General features: G+C 40.8%; 2 protein-coding genes across 8 annotated transcripts in view; one reads left to right on the top strand and one right to left on the bottom strand.

The window, feature by feature from the left end:
* Positions 1-5,815, bottom strand: part of LOC134845172 (uncharacterized) — a 49,431-nt gene extending 43,616 nt beyond the window's left edge. For 2 of the 5 annotated variants that reach the window (XM_063862058.1, XM_063862062.1), the window contains exons 1-2: positions 5,123-5,815; positions 3,301-3,328 (exon numbers count right to left, since the gene is read on the bottom strand). The gene's annotated coding sequence lies outside the window, so the exon portion shown is untranslated. The remainder of the gene's footprint in view (positions 1-3,300; positions 3,329-5,122) is intronic. The other 3 variants (XM_063862060.1, XM_063862061.1, XM_063862059.1) reach the window with 2 other exon arrangements.
* The window catches only part of LOC134844678 (uncharacterized), a 190,187-nt gene that overhangs the window by 132,630 nt on the left and 29,652 nt on the right, over positions 1-27,905 (top strand). The gene's annotated exons all lie outside the window — the stretch shown is intronic.

Below are 27,905 nucleotides of genomic sequence, written 5' to 3'. Positions count from 1 at the left end.
TGTTTAATAAAAACTGTTAAGCCCAATTTGTTCTCATGTAACGTAAACTGCCACGAGTTTTCTTTTTTTCCGACTTTGGACACAAAAGTAACGGAAAATTTGTGCTCGGTGTGGGTTTTTTTTTCTTCAGACAAATTTCGACTTTTTAACTAGCCATTTTTGACGGTTTTTTTATATCATTCAAAAAGTATTGTTGTCCTGAGCTTATATTTGAAAAAATATTTCACCTGTGATCGTTTTTTGTACAGTTATGTGGGTATAAAAATTGGCATTTTGGCCAATTTGGGACAATTCACGCACGATATAATTCGCGCTATTAACGCGTAAGCGTAGATTTAATCCGTCTTAGAAATCGTTCTAAATTGGTTGAAGGAAGCTTATTTGCCATAATTTATTTGTTACTAGAAGCGACATTTCTCACTTTGTACTTTATATGGCGTGTGCGGGGACAATTTTCCCAAAAAAATATCAAATTTTTTTAGAAAACTTTTTTCATTTTTTTTTACATTCAATTTTCTCATGTTATTACTGTTTCATAGACCTTAAAAGGCAGTCGGAACATTCAAGGCTTCGCCCTGATACGAGCAGTCTTGTTGAGCTTTGATTTTTTTGATATAATTTTCAGGATCTACTTAACAATCTCCCCTCCTTTCAAGAAAGGGGGGGGGGGAGATTCTTTAGTAGATACAATAGGGGGAGAGATTGTTAAGTAGATCACCAGGGATCTACTTAACAATACCCCCTTTTCAAGAAAGGGGGAGATTCCTTAATAGATACAATAGGGGAGGGGAGAGATGTTAAAAAGATCCAACTTTCGAAACAAGGTTCAATTTGAAAACTTGCTTTACATTTTTTGTCTATGAAATTGTATGACAAGCATTTTTTTCATAGATTCCATCTATGAATTTGTATTATAGGCAGTTTTCTTGTCTGGACGTCAACCCGAGCATCGCGTATTTAGACATGCAGAATGGTCTAAAAACAGAAAAAGTCTAAGAGCAGACCAGAAAATGAAGAATTTATACCTTGTTTGAAAAATTTACGAAAATTGTTTCCTACTGTCAATTTTTTAAAAACTTAAAAATCTGCATAAAAATATGCATAATTTATTCGTTTCTCTGGTAATATTAACAATTCTAAAACTTGTTTGAACTATTGTAAAAGTAAATAAATGATTCTGATTGGCTAGGAGGCAGAGTAAGAAACAGAATGGCCTTAAAACAGAAAAGCTTTAAGAGCAAAAACGAGATGAAAAACAAATGTACGAAAGAAAAAAATCATAAATAACTATTTCACACGTTTGCTGTCTCATCTCGATTCCGATTAGTTAATATAAAAGTTGTGTAATTTTTGACAAGTTTGAACACGCTGTTGTCTTCTATGCCCCCAAATGATTCTGCTGGGTGCCCGACATCAGGCCTAGGGGCGGACTTCTAGCCAAATCATAAAGTTAGGGACTTCAAGCCGAACAATCTCTCAAAAACTCACAAAATGTGATCAATTTAAAAAGTACTTTAAAGAAAAAATCAATTTCTTGTCTTTCTTTATCAGTTATTGACTTCAATTGATGTTCAAAAGGCTTAAAAATTAAAACATTGTTGAAGGAAATTTTCATATGCTCAATTTACGTATTTCAAAATCTGGCAAATCAAAATCTCAATGCCTGCCAACTAAAGGATGCCATTCCTAAATGGTGCATTGTCATGAAAAATGCTTATTATGGACTGCACTTTGATAACATTTTCAAAATAACATCTTTTTAGTTTAAGTTTCAGCCTGAATCCCTCTGACTTCAAGTCTTGTCGGTCCGTTGCACTAGACGCGATTTTGCTAGCAGCAGAGCTTATCAGAATTGCATTAGTTTGGCCTATAGAGCAGCAAATCAAAAAAAAATTTAATCATACGGCAGAATTTACCCATTTTTCTTAAAACCGTTGCAAGATAATCATATGAACGCTAAGTTTCTATTTCTCAGAAGAACAAAATAACGCATCTATTTTACTTTTTTGTTGACGCATCTATTTTACTTTTTTGCTTTATTTCTGAAAATTACAAAATACTTGTCTATCCAGGACTCTTTTTTTCTACTGGGGCTTGGTATTTTTTGAGCTAGGCCGACTTTTTACCAGACGACAATACAATAACTCAAAAAGATAGGGCAAAAATAGCGAAAAAAGGAGGCGGAAAACTAAACAACATTTTAGAGGGACTAAACAGTAAAATAATTTGAACCAGATTAAACGGCGACATGCATCCGTTTAATTAACACCTTCACCAGGTCGGGTAAAAAGCCCATGTTTTACTTTTTTAAAATCTTTAATACTTCTGGAAAGCGCTCTGCTCAATTAAAAAAAAAACACTATTTTCAAAAAGCGACAATGACAGTAAAAACAGAAGTTTTTTGTTGTACTCGCATGATTAGCGAAAATTTTCCTGAGGGAGATAAAAAGAAAAACTTTTTTATAGAGCAGTAGAAATCACTCAAAACAGCAGCAGAAAAATTTCTAAGCCGGTTTAATTAATTGCTATCTACGTTAACCCTAGAAAAATCTGGCACATAGACCACATAAAGGCTTATAAACAATAATAAAATCAAGAACTATGTTAAGTTCTGAAGTGTGTTGATGTTCGAACTGCGAGTTTCAAAAAACAGTAAAACAAAGTTTGGTTTTAATTTAAATTAAAAAATTTTCATGAAACTTTTCAGTCAAATTCTCAAAAGAGCTATAGTATTGGTATGAAAAATGTTTGAAAACATATTAACATATGTTTTATATGTACTAAACATGTTTGCTGAAATCTTTTGGCCTGTAAAGTCTTATCAATAAAAAAAATTAAGGACTATTTAAGTTCTGATGAAAAAACTGATGTGTTTGTTTTATTTTGTTGAAAAAACAGTATAATAAAATTTGATTTTGATTTTAATTTAGGTTTTTTCATCAGAATTTTTGGTCCCTTCTCAAAAATGTTAGTATGTGTATGAAAAATGTTAGAGGAAACTGAAAAGCTTAGTCACAACATTCAACAACTATTTTAATCGAAAAAGACTTTTTACTAATCTTCTGGTTTCAAATTTTCAATGGCCGCATTAATGTTTGTTTCAGGTTTATTGTTCTTTTTTCCCTTTGCGAAGGAAGAGAGTGTAAATAACTAGGCTGAGAGATATGTATATTGGCTAGCAGTAATATTCGAAGAGAAGCACTATGATCTCAGTTTCTTATTCCCAATTTTACAAAAATTAGTAACAAGCTTTTTTAACAAAGAAGTAAAAAGTTTCAAGCATCATTTTTAGATACTTACTATCAAGCGAACAGCGAACAGTGACCTGCTAAAAACAATGAACGTTTTCAGTAATTAATTTATAGTAAGTCTCAGAATGCCTTCTCCAATTTTTTCTGACAGGACCTGTTTTTCTTCAAAACGGGTAGTATTCTGTTTCAAAAAAAGTTTTCGGTTTATTTTTGTCTGCATGTGTTTGGTCGGTTTAGTTGCCACATCGTGAAATGGTTCTTTTTTGCTTAACGTAAATATTTTTTTAGTTTATTTTAGTGTTTGATTTATTTCTGTTTAAAATTTTAATAACCTTGACTTCTTATATTTTTTCCGTGTTTTGAGGGCGAGGTGACCTACTAACTTTTCATTAGCCTTAGAAAATTTCGATTTTTTTTTTCGATTTCTTTTAGATTTTATAGGTCTCGGCTCATATTATATCGGGTTAGTGGTTTGTAATTGATTCATTCGAAAAGTCATTAAAAATTTCTATTCAGTATCTACGAATGAAAAACAATTCTGGAAAGTTTTTCTTTCCTAAATTAATTTTTGTAAACTTTTCAGATTGTGTTTATATTTATGCAATTCGAACAATAAGTTCCGAAACAAAAGTTTTGAGAACCATTTCGATAAATCTTTTGTTTTTACATATTCAGTTGTTCAATTTTTTTTCGAAACAATAAAATTAATTTTCACCAATCATGTCATATAGCTTCAGAGTTTTCGTATGTAGGGTCAGATATATATTGACAGAAACTCTAATAATCAGCAAACAATTATATCTATGAAGTTAGCGGTTTCTTTAGTCAGCTCATGTAGCAAATTATTAATCTTGGCCTACGAGTTAACGTGTTTGTACTCTGCGAAAGTGGGGAACTTTCGTTCTGGTATTAATGAAAATTAAAAAAACAACTTCAAAATTTTTCTTTTAAGCAAAGTCACTATCTTACAATTTTCTTTTGAGAAAACTCCTTACCTTATAAAACTCCTAGAGCCTAGTTTTGTGAGAAGTTGTGAGAACCGTATAAAAAAGTTTGATTTTTGGTCATTTTCACGGAGCTAGATATTTTCACGGAACCAGAACGGTGAAAGAAAAACTTTATTTTTGGGTCTTTTTACTTATTCTGCCCTAAAAACGCTATTTCAGCAGCATGAACAAAATCTATTCTGTTTCAATCTGATTGGCTAGAATTATCAGTGTCATCTCAAAGTGCTTCGTTCACAATTTCACGTCGATTTATAAATAAGCCGAATTGGCCGGAAATGTTTGGTAAATGACTCAAAAACATTTCAAATACGCCCCAGTTTCAACCAGTTTAGAAAAAAAAACAGAAGATAGTTCCAAAGGAAAAATGACCATCATCGCATCTGCTCAAATTTCGACCTTGTTAGGAGTCCGTTTAAGAAAAAATTATGTTGTTCTCAGCATTTATAAATTGCATATTATGAAATCAAAAATTTAGGTAATTTGGGCAGATTAAGTAAAAAGACTTTTTTAAAATTGAGATCTATCTGGAACACTGGTTTCTTGACAAGTTTTGGTGTTTAGACAAAAAGTGAAAAAAAATTCAAATCAAATGTGAATTGATTTTTCTAGCTATCCCAAATCACTTAAAAGACCCTGTTTTGGCCAAACTTTTTACGCCGCAGACAAACTTTTGAAAAAAAAACAGGCCCAACGCGTTTTTAAACAAATGCATGTTTATGCCAATGCTTTTTGGACAGTCTTGACAAAAATGCGTTTTTTTCGGCGCGCGCTCCCCCCCTCAAAATAAATATATATTGCCTCTAGAAAAATCTTATAGTCGATTAGCATTAAACTGATGTCTTAAAATAGTACAAAAGGGAGTACCTTTTTGTTGGCTCATGTGAACAATTTTTTTGAGGTTAAGAGCGTCGGCAAATCCAAATTCCTTCCCTTTTTTTCACTATTAGTTACATCTAAAAAATCAAATAAATGACATTTTTTAAAATGACGGCAAAATCCATTTCTATATTCGCCCGTGCCTATTGCCACCAATGTTATATGAAGAAATTATTCGTAGGAGCTCCATCTAACAATATGCTTTAGCAGGCAAATTAGGAACGAGGTAACGGGCAGCTCAAGTTAATTTTCGGAGGAATTAAATCAAATAAAATTTGGAAGCTAGATTCTGAAGGAGGACATTTTGAGGTAAAGAAATGGACTAAATTAATTTATCTGGTAAATCTGGTAACGTCCTGTTTGAACACCACTAGGCCAACGATAATTTAAGGATGTGATACTCGGAAGAAGGTCAACGAATTTCTAGAAAATAAGATAATCAATGCTAGAAGTACTTCAGGTTATTTAGTATTGTGGTGTATGGTGGTAAAGGCTTATTTGTCTAACGCATGTTGAATTTTTCTGAGAAGTACAGAAATGAGAAAAGTAGTCTTGTATGCATTTTGGTATAGTCTTTTAGTTAACTCAAATTCAACCAAGTGACGTAAAATAAAAGAGAATTAAGCAAAGATAATCGAGACGATAGTTGTTTGACGAGCAAATTTTACTCACTAAAAATTGTTTGCAAGAAAACGCAATGCTTTATCGGGAACATGTCAGAACGTGTCTTTCTGCACCATTTAAAATATTCAATAATGTGCCATAAAGCGAAACGACTACCGATAATTTTTATCGCTTAATTGCATTTTCAATACATAACAGCGAAAAATGTATATTGTTGTTCTGACTTTTTTGTTAACTGCGATAATTATAGCAGTTATCAACAAGTCGGAACAACAATATATATTTTTTGCTTTAAAGTATTGAAAATGCGGTTGGTTTATCATCTTGTTTTTTATTGCGTTACTCGCTCTGATAAAAACTGTACCAAACAACCTTCTTGTGCAAAAAAATTTCTGGGAATAAATGTGCTGGTGCTGATAAATAAAACATCATTACGTGAATTAAGACAATGAATTGAGTTAAAACATTGAAAAAGGAGTTGTTTGAGTTTCAATTGTTCATATTTCTCAGAAACGCATTAACTTTATGTTAAATGAGATGGTTATTGCATGAGCGATACAGAGGGAGAGCAATGATCAGAATGGTCTTAGAGCAGAAAGGGTCTAAGTACAGAAAAACAGAAAACATTGGCTAATCGGTAGAAAAAAGAATCGTGTCGGTTAAAAACTTTTTTGTAAAGAGTAAACTTTCATTAAAATCTTAAATAAATGCTGAGCGGACGAGTTTTGAATCTAAATCGAAATGTACAAAAAAATTATACCAAGCTAGATTTTGTAACAAACCATAAATTTGCCCTCTCACACGTCTGGGTTCCGCGGACAAATCTTTTGCGCGTTTTAAAGACTTTTGTTGGTTGATTCCTCATCAATTGATCTTACACTCTGTGGTACGGCGGGTGTGCCTCCCATTGTGTAACGTAACGTGTTGTGTATTGAATTGATTATAGAGGTCATATTGTTAGTCTGAGTGAGTTGATGATTATGTCAAAGCCGGTACTTGCCGACCATGTTAATGTTCACTGCTGAATGAAAATCACTCTCTCGTTATCTAGTGAAAAATACAGATATCTCAACATTGCTTTAATAACCAATTCACATTTTATTACAATTACTTTTGTAACTAAGAGTCTGTCGGTTGACATCCCACATGACGCAGCCAGCAGTTTTGTCGGCGAGGACCGAACTGATCTTATAGGGGTACCAGCGTTCTGACCTAAACCAACAACAGAACCCTTACTCACATGGGAGTAGTTCTTTCTAGCTGAGAACTTAAGAGAACATTGCAGTGCCAATTTCCTTCTACGCGAACCAGCTGAAGTCTTGGTTCGACGATCAACCCCCCCCCCCCCACGTCATGAACAAAAAGGAGAACCAGAAACCCATATTGAAGAAACTAACCGTATCGCAAGAGACCAAGCTGAAATCCGCAAGACATAAGTTTTAAATCTAAACCGAAATGTAAAAAAAATGATGCCAAGCTAGATTTTGTAACAAACCACAAATTTGCCCTCTCACACGTCTGGGTTCCGAGGACAAAACTTTTGCGCGTTTTAAAGACTTTTGTTGGTTGATTCCTCATCAATTGATCTTACACTCTGTGGTACGGCGGGTGTGCCTCCCATTGTGTAACGTAACGTGTTGTGTATTGAATGAAATTCAAGTATTTTTCCACGAAGCGGATCAAAAGATCAAATCACGATTATTCTTCTCCCTGGGTTCAGAAGGTAACAAAAGATTCTTACAAAGCCACGCTCACACAGATATCGCAACTATCAGTTTCCGCGACTTTTATAATCAAAGCGAGGTACTTTTCAAAAGAGACAAAAACTATATAATCGAAAGAATAAAGCTCTACAACACCCAACAACTAGACCGAGAAAGTCTACAAACCTTCTTTCTGAGACTCTCGGGTCAGGCCGCCCAATGCGCATGGGCAATCGAAAACGAGAAGGAAGTTGTCCGTGACATTTTCATAGCTAAGATAAAATTCAAAGATATCCAATGTGACATTTGGATAAGACCAGGCAACTCTCCAAACAAAACACTAAAATCAGCTCTTCTTCGAAAGAAAGGATATGTCACTGCCTCTACTTTGCAAAAAACAAATGGGTCTATCAGGACCATCTAGCTCTAACTCTAACTTCGGTCAGAACCACCCAAACTCGTTCAAAATAAAACAAGAACCAACCCTCTCAGTTCAGCAAAAGAACAACATTTAGAACAGAACTAATCGAGCTCAAAATTCTAGAGGAAAACCCAACAACCGACCTAACAATACCCAACAAACAGATAAAAACCTTGTTACTTCTGCGGGAAGGAATTCTCCCCGAATCGCAAACTTTCATGTCCAGCAAAAAATGTGATATGCAAGAACTGCAACAAAAAGGGCAATTTTGCCAGATGTTGCAACTCAAGGGGCAACGTAGGGATTGTAGATGTTGACTCTAAATTACAGCCGAAGAAGAATGCGACTTCATCGCCTCGGATAGTGAACCGGAATATTCGGTACTGAATATATCCCTTTTGGTCGAAAAAACCAACCAAGGCCATAAACCTGAATGTGCGGTCAAAAAACTAGAAGTCATTAGGTCCGCTACGGGGAAAACCAGATGTATAAAAATCACACTGAGAGTCAACAAAACATTTTTTAAATCTTCCAACGATACAGGTAGCCCCCGGCATCTTTTATCAACAAAACCGCAGATATCCTATTAAAACCTGGTGCCAACGTCAAATTACTTTCAACGTCGGAACTGCCCATCGACACCCACTATGTCGATTACAACAGGAGGACAAAAAAGTCATTCGGTACTCTAATAGCAGACGTATCTTCTCTGGGTTGGCAGATAACTTCCTTGAAATTTCTGGTCTCTGAAAACCGCACCAGATGCCTGCTAGGTCTCGACCTTCAAAGTTCTTTAGGAGGCCAAATCACTCAAAAAAGACCAACAACTATCAATGAAATCTCATCTCCACCAACCGACTCAGCCAAATGGCGGAACTATTTTTATGAACAAATTCAAAAGAATATTCACTAGACAGGGTAGATCAAAAAACCACAGACAAGAGAAAGGTCGAAGAGTACCAATACACATCCAAGAATAAGTGGGTATGGAAATAAAGAAACTCATTAAAGAAGGACACATCGTGAAGTTGAACAAATGCACCAGCGATCATTTTGTAGCACCTGTAGTCATAACAGCTAAGAAAGATGGCTCCATAAAATTAGCTATGACGCTAAACCATTGAACGCTCAGATATTCAAAAACCAATACCAAATGACCAATCTTCTGGAAAAATTGGACGTGGCCGCCCAAATCATCAATAAGGATACCCCGGGGGAAGTTTGATTCACATTTCTCGATTTTAAATACGCTTTTAGTCAACTTTACTCAGTGATCTACTCAGCATTCACTTTAGTATTGTCTGCAGAAAATCAACAGGCACTTACCGTTATAAAACAGCATTTTACGATCCTACAGATATGCCTAAAGAATTGCAAAAGGCAATCGACAACACCCTCCAAAACACCAAAGGAGTAATCTAGTTTTTAGACGACATTTTATTTGTTTCGAAAAGATCTATCGAAAACCACAACAAGATTGTCGAAAACGTCTCCTTAAACTTGACAGGGAAGGGTTTTCTTTGAAATTATCAAAATGCAAACTCTCAGTAAATAGAAAATACCGACTAGGTTTTGATTTTTGCGAAAATGGATACCAACCAAAATTTTCTAAAGTTCAGGCAGTTTTAGAACATAAACCTCCCCATACGTTAAAGTAACTACGCTCTTTTTTGGGAGTTCTTAACCACCTACAAAGATTTTTACAAAATCTACACGTCCTAACCGAGAAGTTCAGACCCTCACTAAAAATGAGAAATAAACAAAAAGTCGTACGGGGAACGGATCAGCAAAAAGCTTTTGAAGACACTTCTCCTAGTCTCAAACATAACAAAGATGTACCATTACGACCAGAAGAGGAACTCTAGGGTGAAATGTGACGCCAGCCATAGCGGTCTAGACGCAGCTCTGGAACGAGAATTACCGGACGGTTCCTGGGTACCAATATCGTTTGCCCCAATATTCCTTAATTTTCAGGAAAAGAAATTAGGTACCAATGAGTTAGAATTACTCGCAATAGTTCGGTCATGCGAACATCTCAGGAATTTTTTTTACTGGGGAACACATTTGAGGATTTAACCGACCACAAAGCTATTATATCCGCCTTTCAGTCAAACCGAGGCAAAAAATCATATCAATCTCGCCTGACCAGATGAGCAGACAGACTTTTACCTTTCGATTTCAAAGCTAAACATATTGGCGGCACAAAATTAGGTATTGTCGATTACTTGTCTCGCCACCCTACTTTCGAAGCCCCCAACCATCTAAATTCGATGAACAATTCGTGGTAAAATCCATCCAAAAATCTTCTCAGCTTGTACAACGGTAGATAAACTTTACAACAAAGAATGAAATTATGCCTTGCAATATCAAAATGCAATATCAAAATGTACCTCTTGTATAAACAACATTTTGCATATGGATAGGTCTCTTCAGACCATGGATGTCAATACTTGTACATATCCACAAGATTGCATCGAAACTTTAACCATTAATTCCAACCACTCAGGAAAGATGATTAATTGCAAATCTACAACGCAAGGGGTGGCATTAATTTATGCACAAATATGAACCAATCACAATCGAGAATACGCTATTACGTACGCTCGCCACAAGAGGGCGCAGTTAATTTATGCACAGATTCTGACCAATCACATTCGAGATCAAGTGTTCCCTATCACGAACGCTCGAGTCTGGTAAAAGGTCCATGTTATAACTTTTCTGGTTAAAGGGGTCTAGGACAACAAGCCGATGGGACATTACAAGCACCTAAAAACACTAATTTATATCCGTGTTGGTTTACTAAAGATATCTGAATTGTCCGTTCTCCTGTAGCAGACAATCGCCTGTTTTTGTTGTCGCTTCGAGTACAGATAGGGAACTTTTTGTTAAGTTGGATTGGGTTATCATTGCTGGTTCGCCGTTGTTGATCTGCTGGTTGGGATGCAGTTGTTGAGCTATGGTGTTAGAAGGTAATCTACGTACCGGCCAGAGGTTGCTGTTCCAGTCAAACTCGTAGAGTTTTTCGCGTGTTCGCAGTGTTTGAATTCAAAGAGAGGCCGGGAACTGCATATACCTTCTAATCTGTCTCTTTTTGATCGTACCTTCCGTCTTCGTCCAGACTATATGAGGCCAGCTGAAATGGTTACCAAACTAACTCAAATAATAGTGCCACTATGTAGAAAAAGCCGGTAAAACTACAAAAAAAAATAGCTAAACTCTCTCTGAAAACTCTGAAAAACGTTTGAATAATTCATCGTTTTTTCATCAGCAAATCAACAGATTTCTTATACTTTATCGCTAGGAGATTTCAAACTTAACAAAAAACATTTAATTTGAATTTTTTAATGCTAATTCAACCATTTTCTGAGATTTTGTGAATTATCAGGATTAATTTTTTTTAACATTATTTACACAATGATCCAAGATCAAGAGAAAAAACAAAGGTTTGAACCCATCAAAAACAGACAACTGTAATAACATAACAAGTTATGTATTACTTTTCCAACGAAAAATAAAGTAAAAGAAACTACTGAGCAAGCTCATGTCGTCTAAGATTCCCAATGAACTATCACTCAAGCTTTTCATTAGTCTTTCTTGCTTTTTTGAGATTTTTTCAGGCTTTTCATAGTGTCGGCAGATCAGTTTGATAGTAAAACTTGAGTGCTGACTGAGAGAAAATCGGAAACATTAGAAAAAAAATCTCAGTGATCCATCACAATTACTAGTTGCTGAATTGCGCCAATATTCAGGGGCACAAATAAGTATCATAACGGAAATTCGAAAAATTGCTTGTCATCTTTGAAAAAATTTTGGCAAGTGAACTGAATCCCAAAGTGCTGTACAAGGTATTATGTATTGGATGTAAGTAATATATATGCCGGCGAAAAAGTGCGGTATTTAGCCACGAGGATCGATGAACATCGCAAAGAAGCCTCTCAAGCTGGACAGGTTGGTAGAACTGTTGAGTTGAAGTCAGAGACTAGAGACCAAAAAGGCAACACCTGTAAGCTAATTATACTAGATGTTTTGCTTCTTTGGTTTTGCTACGACAAAAACCAAAAACCATCAGAACTTTTGAAGAAAGTGTTATTGAAGAATACTAATTTTTAGATAATTAGAGGTTTAAGAATTTGATAAGTTTTTTCATAAAGACAACTTTGCCATTTTTTCTTGATCTGTTATCTAAATTTTGTTCGAAAAAATCCTAATTATTCACAAAAAAATTGCACTGTCCGTTTATCTAGTTTCTACTCTAAAGGATAAGTCTGAGTGCAATTTCAGTTTTTTGCTCTCTAAAATATCTTTCTTTTTTCCGTTTTAGAAAACATTTCATTCAGAATTCAGTAATAAGTTTGTGTTGACCGGGATTGTATGATCAGAGCTACCTTTGGGGAAACAATCAATACATAGTTCAATCCGGGTCTGGAAACGCAAGGTTTACTTATCCAAAACATTTTGCAAATGAAACAAATCTGGCAACATAATCCGGGTCTGAAAAAGATTTTCTCATGTAAAACATACTGCAGGTTAATTAAATCTGGCAGTTCTAGACCCGGTTTACAAACAAAAAAATGTAAATTCTAAAAAGGGCCCTTCCGTTTAAGTACGGTCGTGCACAAGCTGGATAGGGCCCATACGAGATTTATACAAATACATCAGAAAACAATATTGCAGGAATTATGTCAAGTAAGCATTTAATGCATTGTCATCACAGGTATTTACTTCAACCGTCCCTCCACTATAATAGCACTATTTGAATTGTCTATAAATTGAGTCTTACGCAGTGATCTGCATTCCCGTATACAAAGGATAGCGCTCCTGAGCAGCGCGAAGCTTATCTTAATTCTTATATAGTTTATTGTTTCTGAGTAGCTTTCATGCCTTTTTTCACTAAGTTATTCAGCTATGCGCTGCATTGTCCGTGTAGCTGCTGGTAGGGCACCACCAATGAGAGGGCAGAAGCTGCTCTTTTTGACTAGTAAATCTCTCTGTTGGTCTTTTGAGTTTTTTAGTGATTCGTGGTATTTAAAGGCATCTTTCAGAAGTCCTTGTGAAATTCTTGCGTGTGGGTTGAAAACTTCGATATCAAAGAAGGCTCGTCTAAACTTTGAGCCCAATAAGTCGTTTGCTTTTACATTTAGTCGAGCGTCTTCATCAGTTGTGGTTGAATTGTTGACAAAGCTCTCGCTTTGCAACGACTGAAGTTTCGGCTCGATTTCAACATCATCGCAAACCTCGCTCATGAGGTTGGCAAAATTATCTCTGATTTTTTCATGCCTCATGTAGGTCTATCCACCCTTTGCACAGAGAAGGACGTGGGTAAGGTCAAAAGATTGATCACATGCACATGTGAGTGGAACTTGGTTGGTTCCCATCCATATCTGAGATAAATTTCATCCCGGAATTCGGATTTAATTAGGTTAAAATTATATCTGCTAAGTGTCAGTGCGTTTAACCAGTTTGAGGCTCTTTTTTCGGAGGCTAGCTCAAATGCGTATTTGTCACTGTCGTTCAATTTCTTCAAAATGTTATTTCTCTTTTCGTTTGTTCTTTCATTTTAAGTGTTTTGATTTTTGTATAGATTTTTTCCTGCTCAGATATAGCTGTTAATGGGTCGTATGGGTCGTATGTATCTAAGATGACGATGTTTTAATTGACGACTCTAAAAGATTCTCAGTGTTTAATAATTAGATAACCCAATTTTAGTGGCAAAAACGATGTCTCTAAGTTGATGGCTAATTTTATCTTTATCAGTTAAACTAGGAATGAGAATTTTCTCTAGTAACTTCTCGCAGGCTTGCAAGTTTACTGTGTTATCGGGGTGAGTTTTAGCTAAAAATGATTATTTGTCTTAAAGTCAAGTTTTTTCAGTATTTTTTAAATGTTCTTCTAACTGAGTTTCTAAGAAAGTTTTACATTCAATCTCTGATCCTATGACAGAACCAAGTACTCTGGCCCCATTTCTTCATCTCATTTTTGGTATTTTTGAACACTTTTACAGCCTCATTAAACTTTTCATTTTTTACAATGAGCTGGCTTTTCGATGCCTTTACGTGATATCTAAAAAATTTTCCGTGGTTGATAAAATTGTGAAGAACTATTCGCATGCTTTTAAAATTTTCGACTGCGCTACTATCGTCTGGATACATTTGTGAGTTAAGCTGTTATCGTTGACTAGTTTTTATCGAAGGTTAAATGGCTAGCCCGTACATCGCTCTTGCTAATGGGTCTCCTGGTTTGGTTCTTTCCTAGATAGGATAACTTTTTCTTTTCGAAGATTTGGATCGATTAGAGTATGAGTTCTGTATAGCGAGTAGTAAATGTGCCATTCTGCCAGATGGCACAGCGCAACCTTCCGACGAAACACGAATCAGAGAGAAAAGGCCTGAACAGCAAAAAAGTGCTTGAAAGGAGGGTCGAAGTATTCTGAAATTTTCTGATTTTAAAATTTCGATTTTCAAGTTGATATTTCTCAGAAATACGAAAAACGGCCATTTTGACCAGAAGAACTAGGAAAATAAGAACAACGACAAATATTGTGAAAAACAGTCGTGCAAGAGACGGAGAATACGAAGCCTCTTATCGTGGCAGCAACGCACGATAAGACCCTTATCAGCAGATATTAGTGGAGAAGGAAGCTTCGGTGTGGGAGGAATATTCCACGGAACCCTCCCGGGACGCAAATTAGAAGAGATAAGAGCGTTATCGCAGGAATATTACGGGAGCGGAGGCTTGGTCCCCCAGAGACTGTTTTATGTGAAGGGACTGTATAAAACTGACTGTATAGCTACTTGGATGTCGTGAAACTTTAAATTAACACCGGTGTAACTTGATATTTTAGAATATGAGTAGCTAGAAAGAGGAAAGGGTCAATCCATCTCCAATGGATTTAATATAGAACTGTCACACAAAAACATATTAAAATAGGTTGTTCGAGCCGTGTTTTTCATGACAATCACGTAGTCTGAGGATCCGAGACTCACCTATGTGGTTGTGTTCGCATGTGAGCGAAAGCTGATCAAAAGTCGTTTGACTGATGGCCTAAAAATGGTAACTTTTTACTTTGCCCTAAACAGACCAGAAAATCAACTGGCAAGGTCGAGACGGTGAAAAACGAGTAGGATTAAGGTAACTGACGCCTGCCAGTCGTTAATAGGTACTTTTTCTACGCTCCGTCGCTGTGTAGTATTTGGGCGAATGTTACATAGACGTTTTTATGGCGCTCCTGGGTGGGCCTGTCAAAGGCATAAGACCATCATGATCAGCAAGCGTTTCAGCGACGAACCCTCCGCTCCGGGCGTAAGCCCGAGGTAGAGGCCTTAATGACCGTTATTGTACTGGGGGGAAGGTGCGTACCCTCCGTCCAGTACTATTTAGCTTTTTAACTAGGTTAACACCGAAAATTCCGGGGGCCGGAGGGTTAGGTGGGAAGTCATGAACCCGCTTTTCCCGAGGTCCCGGGACCAAAAAAACAGTTAAAGAAAAAGCGTAAAACCAAACAAAAATAATGTATAACCAAGAAAAAGTCAAAAAATAAATTTATTTGAAAACAAAAAAGTACAAAAAACAGTAAAAAATCCAAAAAAGACCAAAAACAGTAAAAAACATAAAGTGACAGTTTATATGTTATTTCCGGACGAGATGTGATCTGACCTTCCTATTTGTTGTTGTTTCAGATTGATTTATATCGTTTCTGATAGAAAGATTGTGTGTTTTGATGAAGGGTTGGATACCCTCCCTCGAGTGTAATTTGAGTGTTTAAGCACGTTAATGGTGAGTTTGCCGGTGACCGGAGGGTAGAGTGGCAAGCTGATCAACGTGTTCCACACTCAACAGGGACATCAGGGACAACATCCGCAACGACTGTTGGGTATCGTTGAAGCAATTTTAGTATCGTTCGGGTACTATTTCATTAAAACTTAAGTGGTGGGGGGCACGATTGGCGCGGTCCGATTGTACCCTCCATCGATTACAAATTTCCGAGTTAAGGGTCTTAATTCGGGTATTTTGGTGCAAAGGAGGGTATACTACTATTCATTAACGACTACTAATAGGTTATTATCCTTATTACATATTACTTATCTCCTAAATCAGACCCAAAAAACACCCAATTTTGTCGAAAATCATCGATTTTCGATCAAACTGTAGACCCCCAAATTTTTGGATATCCGAGCTTTTCCGAACAACAAAAAGCTTTTATATAGGGAGTAGCTACGTAGTTCGATCCCGCTAACTAAAGAAACCGCGTGAAAAAAGACTCAGTAGAAAGTGGAAAAACCAAAATTTTTCGGTCAAAATTTCGATAATTTTCTGAATTTTGTCAATCTGTTTTGGAGATCGAGTTTTTGAGTTTTTAGAGTTAGAGCAATAAAATTTTTTGCGTTAGGAGCGTGCTAGCTTAACGTGCTCGGTTACTAGAGAAATTCTTGAGTAACCCTCCGATTGGCTCCTTGGATAGAGCTAACGACTTAAGGATTGGAAAAGGAAGGAACCGGAGGGTCCAAATTTGATAGTTATTGGCCAAATTTTTGTCTCCAAACCAATTTTGATCCGGTTTTTTGCACTATTCCAGTGCCGCACAGGGCTACTACGCTCGTTTCAATTATTTTTAGGCACTTTCGATAGGAATTGCGGAAAAAGTTTCTTAGAACCTATATAGGTGGTAAAAAAAGGCCATTTGGACAAACACTTTTTTGGCAATTTCTCAAAGACTAGTCATCCGATCGGGGTAATTTTGGTACCATAAGTCGACGTTTTGGACCACTTTTCCGGACCGCAACCGTTTTTGGGTTGATAATCTCGGAAAAAAAATTTTTTAGAATTTGTTGGTTCGGAGGGTCCAAATTACAGGTAACCATCCGAGCGGCGGAAAATTTTTATCAAAACACCTTTTTATCCAACTGGGAAGGTTGACCGTGTCAGCCAACCTAGTTTTAAGTCAGGTAGACCGCTTTTGGAGACTTTATTGCGGTAACATAACTTTTTTTTCTTGATTTTGGGGGAACCCTCTGAGGTAACCCTCTGGAGTCAGCTAAGGTCCTTAGCAACCCTCCTTAGTGGAAAATTTCCACGAGGTTATCCAAAGAAGTTGAGACAGCCCTCCCATAGAGAATTAAGCTTGTTTTGACGCTTCCTGAAGTTAATTGAAGGCCCTTCTGAGTGAGGCTCAGAAATTTGAAAATTTTGGAGGTACCCTCCGAAGTAACCCTCCGGAGCATATTAAGCATCTTATTGACCCTCCTTAGTAAATTTAGGGGGACCCTCCGAAGTGACTTGGGTGATTAAGGTACCCTCCGAAGTAGGCTAAGTGTCTTAACAACCCTCCGAAATAACCCTCCGGAGTGTCTTAAACCTTCTAAACAACCTTCCTTGTTAGAAACTTGAGGAAATCTTCCGTGGCGATTTGGGAAAAGGAAAATATCCATTTAATCAAAATCATATTAGGATATTAGGCGCTTATTAGGATCATAAGAGCCCATTTTGACCCGGAAATTTGTGATCAACTTTGGATTCTAGATCGGTTGTATCAGAAGTACCCGAACAAAAAAAAAATTTTTTTTTGATTGTGATTTTGGTTGTGCGGTTGCCTTGAGCTAATTAATAGGAAAGCTCGGGCAATCCGGGAACAAATATAAGAAGACCTCGGTGAGTGTTTTAGGCCAATACACACTCACTTGAGAAGAAAAGTTGTTCCCTGCTCTCGTGCACTTGGAGCGTTCCGGGTGTGGGGGAGCTTTTTCATAGACTTTAGAAGTTTTCGATCGGAGGTTGCCTTGAGCCACTTGATAGGACAGCTCGAGCAATCGCGGTGCACCTAAAAGAAGACCTCGGTGGGTGTATTAGGCAAATACACACCCACTTGAGAAGACTGTGTCCTGGGCTTTGTTCTTTCGGATCGTTCCGATTGGGGGAAGTCTTTTTCTTTAAGACTAAGTTTTATTGATCTGTTTCTGAATCATCACTGCTTTTTATCAAAGATTGTTTAATTTTAAAAAAGCAGTGACTTGATAAATTGTGTGGCGATAAATTGATACTGACAAAAGGTCGCTGTCACCTGTAGGATATTCTTACCTGATTATCTATTGTGTTTTGTGCGTTGATTATATCTTGTGAAAAGCTTGTGATACTGTTATACTATACGACAGGGTTGAGTTAGCATTATATCAATACTGAGCAGGCCCTGTGTGTGTGTGTAACTCTAGCTGAGTCACTAAGATTGTCATTGAGAAACCTAAGAGATTGATAATGACTTTTCGACAAACGAATATTGTTTTTTTTTGTGTCACAAAGTATGCAGCGCAGGGACTCGTTAGGATCGACTACTAAGATTCCCAGGCTGAGCAAGGACAGCACGCAAAAAGTTAAAACTAGGCGTAGCCAGTCATCGTTTAGCAGCGCCTACGACGTGTTTGCTGAAAACGAATCGACTAAAGGTCAACTTGATCTTTCAGTGAGCGGAATGAGATTGAGGAGCGAGAAAAACCTCGATGGCGATCAAAGGCGGAGCGCCGAAGCCGGAACCGCGAGCGAAACGCTTGTGGACCCCTTTGACGAGGAAGAACAGACGCTCATTCGACCCGACTTTGAGCCGAGCGAGGACCTCGAGCGGGAGGAAGTCGAGAGGACAGAGGAGACCTCGGAGCGTTCCGAGGTCGAGCAGCGAGAGGAAGTATTATTCAAGGGGATGTCCAAATCGGAGACCAAAAGTCACAAGTGGAGGGGAGAATACTCACATTCGGCTAGTACCCACTCATCTCTGGCCAAGCAGAGCAACAACGCGATGATGTCGAGTATAAGCCCGAGTGAAGAACAAACGGGTTCGAAGGCCAAGAAGAGTTGGAAGTCTTTGTACTACGAACGCATGGCGTCACTACCAACTGTAGGTTTGACTTCCAGTGATGACTACCCGGAGATAACCCATCCGGATGTGAACTTCACACCGTGCCCAAGGAACGATATGAGCAGGAAGGCGTCGTCAACCTCGCCGACCAGGCCCATGTCAGATGGGATAACGATGGGAGCGTCATCAACATTCGACAGATTAATGACGTCGATGAGCAAGCAAAAAGGCGGCGCGTCATCAAGCACCAGGCTGCAGCCGCAGTTGACCTCTTCTTCTCTGGGACTAACCCCGTCATTTGGGGCCACTGGCGACATAAGTGACATGTTCGCTGGCGTAATGAATGGTCTAGATGAACTGAGGCGGGACATGACTAAAAGAATAGATCAGGTTGATGAGAGAGCTCACAAAGGTCAAGAGAATCTGAGAGACGAACTTACGCATGTGAAGTCGCAGGCGAGGGTTGATCAGGCTCAGTTGATTCGCAACACCGATCAATGCCTGGCGGAGAGCCTGGCACAGGCAAACAAGGAGTCATACGAAAGAGAGGCTAGGATGACCAGGGAGATCGAACGATTGTTGAACGATCATGATAGTACCTACGCCCACACGATGACTAGCCTGGAAAAAAGGTTAGATGCAAAATCTGACTTAATGATGCGGAAGCTTGACGCGATCCTGAATGGGAGCAATTGGCAGGAGCGTTCCAACCCAAGGGAGCGCTCACGCCATGCAAATGATGGAGATGGTACGGGCAGCAATGCCAGAGCCCAGCAAGGCTCGATAACGAACTACGAACCCAGAAACAAGGAGCGGCCAAGGGCAGCCCCGTCGAGGCCTGGCTGGACGAATCCAGTCCCGCCGGAGGCAGATGCCACCCCGGAGACAAGGTTGCCAACTGTGCCACAAGTCAGTTCAGTACCAGATCTGACTACGGTCTCACAGGACACAACGATGTATGCCTCGATGTTTGAGCCTCTGAACAGATCTCTCGAAACATTCATCACCAAGCTCTCGAAGTCAACCGAGAGAGGAGAGAGGTCAAGAAGGACACTGAAAAAGCCGAAGTCATATAAAGACGAGTCAGACGGCTGCATTGATACTTGGATAGAGGTGATGAAGTTACACTTTGAGGAAGAGAATCTCTCCAAGAAACAAGAGTGCAGCGCGCTGACGAGCAATCTGGAGGGTACTGCATTAAGTTGTGTAATGGCGAAAAGAGCCAATGAGAGAGACAGCGCTCGCAAGATATTCGACATCCTGCTGAATCGTTTCGGCTCTGGAGTACAAGGGCACCAGGCTATGGTGAAGTTCGAAAAGAGGCGTCAAAGAGATGACGAATCCATAGATAAATTTTTGGACGACCTTGAATTGCTTAGGAGGAGAAGCAACCCAGATGAGAAAATATCCGAGCGAAACTTGGCGATTGCTTCGAAGTTCATGGACGGAGTAAGGAGTGAGGAGTTGAAGACAATGTTGGCCACTCACTTCACCCTGTCGCTTGACCAGGTACCCACGCCCGACGACTTGCGTATGAAGTCACGCGAGTATTTACTCATAAAACCGAGGGCGCAAAACCGTTACAGCAATTATGGCAACTATAGCGGGACAAACACTGGTGCGAATTCCAGTTGGTACAAACCTCGCGATGACATGGATAAGAGAAGGTCGTGTGCGAATTTTGGTTCGATGGACCATCACGTTTCCGCGTGTTCTGCATACAAACAGAACATGAAGGCCATAGGCTACTTTCTCGAGGACGCCGACGCGACCGACGAGGATCATGAAGAGTACGTCAGGGGGCTCACCATGAAATATGGTCCGAGGTGTTTCTTCTGTAATTTGGAGGGACACTTCAAGTCGGATTGTACTCAATTTTGGGATGCAGTAGCGGACGCGAAACATCCCCGCCATGAAGAGGCGCTTTCGGGTGTCAAGGCCAGTCGAGCACGTCTGATGAACGAGGCTGAATCTCGGAGAAAGGAGACGACACCGAGCACCTTCACGACCAAAAAGGTTAAGACATGGCCTGACGAGGTGGTAGCCTCGAACCTCGAAGCGGAGTTGTCTAGCCCACTCAAGGTGGATTACGGCCTGGCGGCAAGGACAGCGCTGCAGAATGTCAAACAGGACCTAGCCACGAAAGAAGTGGAGCAATGGGTAAGGTCGGAGCTGGAGAGCACAGATCTTCGGCAAAGTTTTAATGTTCTGGGTAAAACGACAAAAGTAGAAGACAAAGAGGAAACCAGGAAACAGGGACTAAAACTGAACGTTATATCTGGTAAGATTTTCGGCATGACGAAGGAGGGGACCAAAATAATGTCCATCATCTCAGTCGCAGGGCACCAGGTGGTCAAGAACTTGAGTGAACCATCCGAGATTACACTAGTCCATCTGGACATCTATGCCGACTACCTGAAGGAGAAAGATCCCAAACTGGACTCCAGGGCAGTGCGAGCGCTGCTCACAACGGGAGGTCCGAGGCTGATGAAAGTGGACGGACATTACATCGATGTCCATGGCCCTTACCCGATCCTAATGAATGTGGATGGCATCAATATCTACACGAAAGCTCACATAACTGATGCGAACGATCAGATTGGCCGGATATACATTGGTCAAGAGGAGCTGAAGGTTAGACGGATCGGACACAACGCGATGCTCGAACAAGATGCGGTGCATATAGGTTGCGAGGCCGATCTGGCCGCACACGTTCTGGACGTGCAAGGCAGACAACTTTCAGTAAAGGGACTGCTAGACACGGGAGCAGTGGTTAGTGTCATGCCAGTCAAAACTTGGACCGACATGGGTTTCGAGAGGTCGGATCTCATACCGACAAACATCAGGTTGGCAGCGGCCAATCAGGGAGCGATCTATGTGACTGGACGAACCCCGATTATTTCACTGCAGCTCGGAGGAAGACATCTTTGGATGAGCTTCCTAGTAGTGGAGAATTTGGACGAATCCGATCAGTTCATCTTAGGAAGGGATTTCGTTCGCAACTTTGACCTCACGATCGATCTCAATGACGGGTTGATTAGGATCAAGGATCCTGAGAGAAAGTATGAAAAGAGACCCCTTAATAAGATCTTAATTAACCAGGCCAAGGTGCCGATTTTTCTGGATCGAAAAGTTAGATTAAAACCAAACCAAGCCGTAGTAGCGACGTTTAGGATGAGGAAATTGAATGAACTCAGCAATGACAGACAGGTGTGTCTGGTACCAAATCCAAACAGTAAAAGCTCGGCTATTTTAGGAAGAAGCTTCTCACTCACTCAGAGCGGACTATGTGTAAGTGTGTTATTGAACACAGAAGCAACAACAGTGACAATACAGAGGGGAAAGAAACTTGGCTACGTTTTGCCTCTGAACACAGACTTTCAGAGTGTGAAGAACTTGAAAAAGTTTGATGTAACTAAATGTCCATTGCATGCGAACCAAGAATGTATAATGAGGAGAGTGAATGAATTGAAATCTTCTAGGAAATTGTTTTCAATGAAGTCGGAAACAGATGATGGGCTGTCTAGTTGTTCCAACTTTCCTGAGAGGCCGACGGAAGCAGAGTTAGCAGCGAATAAACCTGTCTTACTTGAGATAGAACATCTGAAGGGTAAAATATCAGACAAGGAACTAGATTCGCTCAGAGCGGTGCTAAATTGGAACGCAGACGTTTTTTCGGTACATAAGGCCGACATAGGTTGTTGTAATTTTGTAGAACACGAGATTGAGATAGAAGAGGGCTCGGTACCTCACAGGGAAGGGGCGAGAAGAATGACCCCAAACAAGTCAGAAGCGTGTAGGAAGGAGATCGAGATGTTAATGGAGTACGACATGATCGAGCCGTCGAAGTCCCCATGGGCTTGTGGCGTGGTCATGGCGAAAAAGAAAGGGGGACAACTCAGATTTTGTTGTGATTTCCGTTATCTGAACGCAGTGACTATAAAGGACGCATACCCGATTCCCCGCATCGATGAGAGCCTATCCAAGCTGGGAGACGCGACGTTCTTCACGACGTTGGATTTGGGCTCTGCGTTCTGGCAAGTGCCACTCAGAAAGCAAGATCGAGAGAAAACAGGCTTCGCGCGTGAGCTGGGATTGTTCCAGTGGAAGAGGATGCCATTCGGATTGTGCAACGCGAAGGCCACATTCCAGCGACTGATGGCCCAGGCACTCACGAGCGTCACTAAGAAATACGGGAATCTCATCATGTGTTATGTCGATGATGTCGTGATTGCAACACCAACCTTAAAAGACCACATAGAGGGGTTGGAAGAGGTGTTTTCTTGCATGAAGCAGGCGGGTCTGAAATGTAAACCCTCTAAGTGTGAAATCCTCAGGGATTCCATAAAGTATCTGGGCCGCCTGGTTGACAAACATGGAGTGAGACCAGATCCCGAAGCGGTTGAAGCGGTGCTGACCTGGAAGGCACCTAAGACAGATACACAGCTGATGAGTTTTTTGGGGTTCGCTAATTATTATCGAGAATTCATCGAGGGGTATGCTGACAAAAAATAACTCATGCAGAGGTTGATGAGAAACAAGGGCAAAAAGTTCACCTGGACTGATGAGGCGCAAGTTTCAATTGAAAACATCAAAGGTGAACTTTGCGAGGCACCGGTCCTCGGCATGCCGACAGAGAAGGGGATGTTCGTGCTGGACACGGATGCATCAGTGGTTGCGATATCGGGCATACTTCACCAGGAGCAGGAGTGGAACGGGAGAACGGTTCTTCGTCCGATAGCCTACGGGAGTAAAGTCCTGAGTGATACTGAAATGAAGTACGGCGCACCAAAAGCGGAGATGTTTGCGGTGATCACTTTCGTGGAAAAATACAGGGCTTACTTGGGGAGTGCTCCCTTCAAGTTACGTGTGGATAATCGTGCCCTTGCCTGGCTGAAAACCTATTCGATGGACCAAAGTTATATTGGTCGTTGGATCGTGCGCCTGGATGGATACCACATGATCATAGAGCACCGTACCCGTGACAAGCATCAGAACGCGGATAGCCTCAGTAAAAAGACAGAATTTTATGAGCGCCTCGAGGATAAACAGGCTAACCAATCAGAGATCAAAGACGGGTTTTCCTTTCTGGACAAAGAAACCTACGACAAACTGCCACTTACTAGGTGGTTAGACAAGTCAGGGCATCCTATACCCGGACACCCTGACCTTCCAGTGGAGACGGCCGCGGAGATAAAGCTTTTAGCCAGAGGCGAGCCCGTTCCGTTGGATCTGCTAGTTCGATTCAACTTGGTGCAGCAAGAACTTACCAGATTAGGTATAAACAGCATGGCTCTATTGAACAGGACGGTGAACGTGGCGCCGGACGTCATGGGAAAGCTCCGTGACTTGTTGGACAGGGAAGTGGACATGCATGATCGTGAATGGATGGAGACCATGCAGCGGTTGACTGTCACCGAGAGAACAGAGAAGAGGCCAGTGTCCATTCGCAGCCGAGGCGTTGAACGGGATTGCAGGTCGATTGTCAACCAGCTGGTGAGCTCGATGCCGAAGGAGGTCTTGTTGAGAACTTCGTTCACTGAATATGGAACACTGAATCAGAACCAAACTACTGAGGAAGTCAGGATCAGGTCGAAATCTAGCTTCACGAGGAGAGTGCATTTCACGGATGCAAAAGAAGAATACGAGCCGAGCCCAGATTGTTCGTCCGTGGACGAGGCAATGTCCGGGGAGTCTGATACCTTCGAGCCAGTCAAGGACGACTCGTCTGAGGAGTCAGACACCTTTGAGCCCGTGCAGGACGACTTGTCCGGGGAGAGGTTGACGAGACCACCTAGGGACAGAATTTTTTCCGGGGAGTCGAGAAACATCTCAGACAACTTGGAATATGATGTTGAGGAATCAGTCGACTCAAGTGCTGACTCGAGGCCCCAGTCCTGGGACAACACGTCTGAAACAACTTCCAATTCCGATATGTCAGAGATCGCAATCCACTCTTTATTGGTAGACTGGAAGCAGCGTGGGCTGGACCAAGAAACACATCAGGACCCAGACAGGGACAGATACACCTCAGATGAAGAGGGCACTGTGGTAGATAATGCCGCAGACGAGCCCGAGCTGATAGCAGTTTCGAAACGCCCAACCAGATTGCTGCCACATGGTACGGTCGTCCGTACCAATCTGGAACCATCTGTGCAGGAAGCGACGCCTTTGAAAAAGATATGGTGCGTCAAGTTGATGGACGATGCTCATGCTCCGGAGATAATGAGTGGGCAAATGAACGTGGTAAAGACGTATTTGAAAGCCAGGTACAGGCTGTCGGATCTCCTAAGGGCTCAACGAAATGATAGAATGACGAGCAGTCTGAAGAGATGGATCGAGAATGGAGCACCTGACAAGTGAGACTTGGAAGAAGACAGCTACAAGATCTTGAAGCAATTCTACCTGAAGCGAAACGACTTGTTTTACCTGAATAAGGACGGAATCGTTGCCTGCAAGCGAAAAGAGGATGACAAGGTCCTCTATAAATACAATTCAATAGTGTTACCACAGTTGTACCAGACCGAATTGCTCTTTCGCTCACATGATCAGATGGGCCATCAAGGCGTGGACAAAGTGTATAACAAAATACAGAAACGATTCGAATGGCCGGGATTGAAAAAGGCTTGTGAGAAGTGGATCGCCGCATGCCTGTCATGTCAGCAGGCGAAGGATCCCAGGAAACTAAGGTTCCCCCTACAGTCAATAGAGTCGTCAGGTTTCAACGAAGTGGTGCAAATTGATCATCAGAAAATCTGCATGACAGCAACGGGCTATAATCAGGTGCTGGTAATGATCGACCATTTAACGAAGTATGCGGAAGCAGCACCCTGCATGACAGCATCGGCGGAAGAAACATGTGATCATTTGATAAATGTGTGGATAGCGAGGCATGGCTGCCCCATCACGTTCCAATCGGACAATGGCAAAGCATTCGTGGGTGATCTCACGAAGGAGTTGATGAAAAGGTCGCAGGTAGCGCAGGCCCACTCGACCACTTATCACCCGCAAACGAATGGCCTAGTCGAGAGGCAAAACCGCACACTGGTATCCATGCTGAGGGTCTACTGCTCGCGTAACATGGATGACTGGGACAAGCACTTGCCGCAAGTGATGGGTGCTTACAACAGCACGGAGCATTCCACCACGGGAATAAGTCCGCACATGATGTTAACGGGTCATGAAAAAGCGCTCCCGTTGACGTTTTTCTACCCTGAATATGAGGGGAAGAGGACAGCACCGCAGACGTACGTGCGGGATGTTATTAGAAGACAGCAGGACCTCAATGACTTATGCAGGAGGAATACGCAACAGGCGCAAATTAGACAAAAAAGGAGGTTTGATAAAAGGACAGCTGATGCGAAAGTTGGCGACTACGTCTGGGTGTTCCAGGAAGTGGTTCCATCAAAAGGAACCAAGAAATTATTAAAGAAATGGCGTGGTCCATTTCAGATAACAGAGGTGCACCAAGGGGGTCGTTTTTATCGATTGAGCATTGGAAGAGCAGCTCATTACGAAAATATCAAACCACACAATGCCTCGTCAGAGGACTGGTGCATCCCAGCGGACATGCAAGAAGGAGACTATTTGATAGTGGATCCTGCTTGTGAAGTGAATGAAAGGGGTACTCGCGACAAAAACGACGGGAATGAGGTGGTGGACGATTGCGACCTACCACTGGACCTCGAGTTGACCGAGCGAGTAGAGGTGGACGATGAAACTCTACCTTATGCCGAGGAAGACTGGGACTGCCCGGAACAAATCGAAATTGACAAAGGAATACAGCCTGACTTTCCTCTCACTATGGAAACACGCCAGAGCAAGAGGAAAAAACGAGAAGAAATACAATCCGTACGGCGAGGATTTCGTCGTAGACAGGATAGTTGTAAGTGATGTCATGGACTCGCTAGTGGGACTGGACGAAGTGGCGATGCTAGAAGAAATCGACTTGGTGAATGATATGGATCAAGATTGGATCGACGATCGATCAGAACCGGAAGTGGAGTTCGAACCAGAAGCGGAACAGACTCATGAGCAAGAACTAACGAACTTGCGCGTACTCGAATGGCTCCATGATCTACCGACAGATCCAAAAGAGACGATCCTGACGATTCAGGACGTCGATGAAGACGGCATCAAATACATCAGTCATGACAATACCGAGTCCAACTGGGTCGCCCCAGATGGTCCTCTACGTGTTCCACAATCCAACCTCGATCTCCTAGACTTTGGGCGATCGACGGGGACGTCGATGGATATTTTTGTCCGGGGAGTGGGGGTAGGACTCACCCACACCGAAAATCTGATAATAAAAAAATTGAAATCGGCAAGAGAAACCGGAGAACTAGAGACAGAGGGCGAGAATGCTAAAAAACTACCTTTTGGACGAATCTTTGAATCGTATTTTGATCTACCAAACCATTATTCGAACAATATCGTCATAACGGACAGCGATTTCATACTCACGGAACGCACGTGCGCCATAGCGATAACCGCGGACGTAAGCTTCAAAACAGCACTAGCGGCTGACTTCATAAGAGAATATAAGAATATCGAGTTTTTATGGAAACAGAGGCCTGGTGTGGGAGGGATGATAGCGCTGCCCCCTGTTGCATCACAGATACCAGGGAAATATTTGTGTTTCCTGGTTACCAAGGCCACTGATAGGCAACACGTAGATCCAAAGAGCTTGGTATTGGCCTTGACTGGACTTAGGGATTTTTTGGTTGAGAGAGGAGTGACCTCTCTCTCGTTGCCAGTATACGATCCTAATAGGGGAAAGCTACATCCGAGAGAGTTGTACGCACTTGTACATGTGATATTTTCAGAGACTGACATAGAAGTTTACTTACATAAAAAATACTATCTGAGCATATGCTAAGAATTGCGCTCGGCGATAAGTGGTTTTTATTAAGTTACTCGATAAGAATTAGAGTCAAGTTTTAGATTAGGTTAGGTTTTAGGTACAGTATTAGGGAACATGTTTTTATGTGATAGTATAGGCATGTGATGTTTTTGTGTTTTTGTGTTATGTTATTGTTATGATATGTTTTATGATGTGTCATAAAAGACCTGGGGTACTCCAGTTCATCAAGGTGACAGCGCACATTTGTGCTACCCTGACAAAGATAAAGGTGGACGATCCACCTTGGTGCTAAATTTTTAAATCAGAATTAAGAAGAG

The sequence above is a fragment of the Symsagittifera roscoffensis genome, chromosome 4, assembly GCF_963678635.1.
Source record: "Symsagittifera roscoffensis chromosome 4, txSymRosc1.1, whole genome shotgun sequence".
NCBI classification, from domain to species: Eukaryota; Metazoa; Xenacoelomorpha; order Acoela; family Convolutidae; genus Symsagittifera; species Symsagittifera roscoffensis.
Note: the sequence above shows the minus strand (reverse complement) of the source record. Positions and strands in the feature narration are given on the sequence as shown.